Source organism: Eptesicus fuscus, chromosome 2 (assembly GCF_027574615.1).
Source record: "Eptesicus fuscus isolate TK198812 chromosome 2, DD_ASM_mEF_20220401, whole genome shotgun sequence".
NCBI classification, from domain to species: Eukaryota; Metazoa; Chordata; class Mammalia; order Chiroptera; family Vespertilionidae; genus Eptesicus; species Eptesicus fuscus.
The window spans coordinates 83262753-83267326 of NC_072474.1; the positions used below are offsets into that span (position 1 = coordinate 83262753).

A 4574-nucleotide genomic window follows, 5' to 3' on the forward strand; every position below is an offset into this window, starting at 1 on the left:
TGGCCATCTTGTGGTAGCCATCTTGTGTCCACATGGGGGTGGCCATCTTGTGTGTTGGAATGACAGTCAATCTGCATATTACTCTTTTATTAGATAGTATGGAAGAGATGCTGCTCAACTTCATTCATCATTAGAGAAGTATAAAAAATAAAGACCTGGCTGGGTGGCTCAGTTGGTTGGAGTGTCGTCCCATATACTAAAAGGTTAAGGGTTCGATTCCAGTTAGGGCAGGTGCCTAGGTTGTCGGTTGGAGTGAATACGGGATGTAACCAATCCCTCTTTCTCTTTCTCTTTCTCTCTCTCTCTCTCTCTCCCCGCTCCGCCATTCCTCTCTCTAAAAAAACAATAAACTTATCCTCGGGTGAGGATAAAAAAAAAAAGAAGTATAAGTTAAAACAGGCATTTTTCACCCATTATACCAGCTAAGAATTGTGCTGCTTGATCCTTTTTACCATGTGTGTATTTCTCTTTCAATAAAATAATCACATTATTTTCAATAAAATAACAGTTTAAGCAAATCTACAAGTTAAAAATAATAACATAAGACAGTTGATTTTGAAATCAGAAATATGGTTTCAGATTAAAATAGATTTTCTAGTTTATTTACAAAACATGTTTTATTTCAACCTCTCTGAAATCCTTAAGTAAACAAATTCTTCCTGCTATAAATCCATGAGTATTACACAGCGTAGGCTGTAGGAGAGGCAAAGCTGCCCTAGCATTCATCTTTCTCCTCTTCTCTCAAGAAGAAAAGTTGGCATGGATTGTCTTAATTCTAGGACATTTATTGGGCCAACTTCACTAGCCATCAATGTGCATTAAAGTGTCACTCATTTTGGGTGTGGAAAGATTGGCGCTCTTTCAGGATTCTCTTTTTTCTCCATGCTGCAGAAGTGGAAACTGCCAGGGCCTGCCTCTCTCTCTCTCTCTCTCTCTCTCTCTCTCTCTCTCTCTCTCTCTCTCTCATCGCAGAAAGAGTAAGTGGTCACAGGACCTCCTTTTCTCAACACTACCCAAGACCAGCCCAGCCAGCCCTCTTCTCTTTTCTCCCTTCAATCACTGATGGATCAGAGCCTGTTCCATTTTTCAGACACACACAGGGCTCACCACCCCAACAGCAACCCAAGCCAGCTCAGCACTAGGCAGTGAAAACAAGTACTCTCTATCTCTCTATCTTGCTGCTTGCATGCCTTTTTTTTTTTCTTTTTTTTCTGGATACAGTCTCTGTGTCTTACTGGATGTGTCAAATTGGCTTTTGATCTGAGGTTTCTTAGTCCTAACCAGATTGGCAAGAAAGGACTGATCCATGTGGTTCAGTTCAGCTCACCCAAGTTCTCCTTTTTGAGTCCAGGCCCAAGCCCAGCCAGCAACAAAGGCATGCCAGCTACTGGGCACGCCAGCTACTCTGGGGAGTAAAGCATCAATGCGACTTCCAGACCCTTTTTGCTAAATGGGGAAGGGGCTGGCTTAGGTTTGGCTCAAGGGTCAAGAGCTGAGCCTGCAGCTAAGGAGACTAAGGAACAGAGAAGTGGGCTTGAATTTTGAAAGGTGCCAGGGCATAGTAAGGACTCAATAAATGTTGATTAAGGCCATGACTGAGTAAGGTTAGAAAGACAAAAAACAAACAACAAAAAAACAACCCACCAAGGATATAGTTTTTTCCCCCCACAATATAAGAACATATGCTGTCAAATACTACATTGTGAGACATCGCCAAAATTACATAGGAGATTGTACTAGTTAGGATAAAGGCCATTGGTACTGCAGCAACCCCTCCCTCCCCCCCATCCCACCCCAATTTGACCTAAGAGGATAGAAGTTAATTTTTTTCTGACGTAACAATCCACTTGGTCTAGACTATCAAGACAATGCTGCCCTGACCGGTGTGGCTCAGTGGATAGAGCGTCGGCCTGTGGACTGAAGGGTCCCAGGTTCGATTCCGGTCAAGGGCATGTACCTTGGTTGTGGGCACATCCCCAGTAGGGGGTGTGCAAGAGGCAGCTGATCGATGTTTCTCTCTCATCAATGTTTCTAACTCTCTATCCCTCTCTCTTCCTCTCTGTAAAAAATCAATAATAATAATAAAAGGACAATGCTACTATTCAAGGCCATTCAGAATCAAGTGCTTCTTCCATAATTACTTAGGGCTGCAGTTCCCAAACCATGCACCAAGTTGTCCTACCTCGGGAGCCCCAGTAAACACAAGAGGCCCACACAGGATATGTCAAATGTCTGAGGAAAACACAGTGATTCTCAACATACAGACATCACATAAACTAGTAGCTTGAGGTAGCTCACAGTTTCAACATTAGCTAGCACTACTTCCTTTTTGATGACATCATAACTTTGTGAAGCTAATCTTGTGGTGGTTGCTGTGTTAAAAGATAAGTACTACGAGAAAATGAATGTGAAACAGAGAATGAGTGGGTGGTATCCAATTTGATTCCAACGTTACAGTTGTTGTGCAGTGCCTAACAGATATACACATCCATTGCCAAGTGATTACAGTTATTTAAAAGTAAAGTGAAACATGTTTGTTTTTTTTTAAATTTATGCAATAATAATTTTTGCAGATGGCTACTAAATATTAGAAGACAATTCTCTACAGAGCTCTCTCAAGGTTTTGCATACGTTGTAAGCAGAGGCACTGACTGCTTTTGATCCGGACTATCTTTTCAAGGATGTTTGTATAGCTAATAGTCTTGGAAGACAGAGATACTGACTCTCTCTGGAACAAAGAGCAGGTCTGCTTACTGCCTAGCATAATAGAAATAATGTCTCTCTCTAGGGCAAAGACCAGGCAGGTTTACTGCCCATTACAAAAGGTTCAGGTTGCCCGAGCTGGGTAACCTGAGATTCAGGTTATCTATCCTATATCACAACCCGCTGCATGTGCAGGTGTCCTGCAGCCCTCTTCACTAGACCCATGGGAACTGGGGCTCAGGAAACCAGAGCGAATGCTGACACTCTAACTATTGCTACTGCCATGAGTAATACATTCCTTCGTCTCTGACCCAGGAGTCTCCTGTCTTTTGTCAACACCCACGAAACTGTGGCAGGCTAATTCATTAGCTTACAAGTAAGAGAAAATCTCAGACCCTTCACAGTCTTGACATTAAGTTGTCGGGACCTCAATACTTATTAGGTTGTTTGTATAAAACTACTTAATAAATAGAACTATTATTTCTTTTGGTCTAGGAGCACTGTGATAAAATCACGGAGACACTAAGTGTGCTAAAAACGGAAAAGTCTGGCCTCTGTGCATTGTTTTCATCTGGGTGTTTCAAGGTAAGACCTGTCACTTTCCAGCTGGCATGGGGGTGGGGCCAGGAGGAAAAAGTCTAGAGAAGCAATTTCTTCTTTTAAAAGCAAGCCAGGCATGCTTTTTCACAAAGATGGCGCTGAAAGCTAAGAAGGAAACCTCTGCCCCTCCCAAAGGAGAAGCCAAAGCAAAGGCTTTGAAGGCAAAGAAAGCGGTGCTGAAAGGCGTCCACGCCCACACAAAAAGGAAGATCCGCACATCACCCACCTTCCCGTGGCCAAAGACACTGAGGCTCCGGAGGCCGCCTAAATATCCTCGGAAGAGCGCACCCCGGAGAAACAGCTTGACCACTACGCCATCATCAAGTTCCCCCGACTACCGAGTCAGCCATGACGAAGATAGAAGACAATAATGCACCTGTGTTCATTGTGGATGTCAAGGCCAACAAGCACCACATCAAACAGGCTGTGAGGAAGCTCTGTGACACTGACGTGGCCAAGGTCAACACCCTGATCAGGCCTGATGGAGAGAAGAAGGCGTATGTTTGGCTCCTGACTATGATGTTTTGGATGTTGCCAACAAAATTGGGATCATCTAAACTGAGTCCAGCTGCCTAATTCTAAGTCTAAAAATTTTATACCGTATAAATAATAAATAAATGCCAGGCACAAGTCTCTCCTGCTCATGGCCCAGTGGTGAACTTAGTCACGTGGCCACAGCCAGCTGCAAAGGAGACTGGGAAGTGGAATCTCTCGATGAGTGTCTATAACTTGGCTTAAAATCTACACTCTGTGTAAGGAGGGGAGATGGACTTTCAAAGACATCTAGCATTCTCCAACACAGATATTTCACTATGATTAGTTACTGTTGCTTGAAATAGTAGTGTGGGGTGCAATGTGTAAACAATCTTTTAATATCTTCACCACGAGCTGTACAGCTTTTATCTGAGAGGCATTTGCCTTCGTAACCTCTGAAGTTGCCTTCCTTCCTTATCCTCTCTTGGCATCCTATTCTAACCTTAACTTCCAGGAACCCATTAATGAGAATCTTTTCATTGGCAGACTTTGAGATGCTCTGCTTCTTGTCCTGGGTGTCAGGCCCTGGGATCTGAAAGGTGCATTCTTGGGCTCAGAGCTCTTAGTGAAGGGTGGAGCAATGATTGGAGCAAGAATACTGGACTCATGTATACAGCAGGGTGGGGTAACCATATTTTGCATGGAATCAAAGTGGATTCTGACTATAGAGGCCTGGTGCATAAAATTCGTGCATGGGAGGGTGGGGTCCCTCAGGTCGACCTGCACCCTCTCCAATC

At 43.6% G+C, this 4574-nt stretch overlaps 1 pseudogene; it reads left to right on the forward strand.

Moving 5' to 3' along the window:
• The first annotated feature begins 3395 nt into the window (after nt 1–3395).
• Nucleotides 3396–3860, forward strand: LOC103284985 (60S ribosomal protein L23a-like; annotated as a pseudogene).
• The last annotated feature ends 714 nt before the right edge of the window (nt 3861–4574 follow it).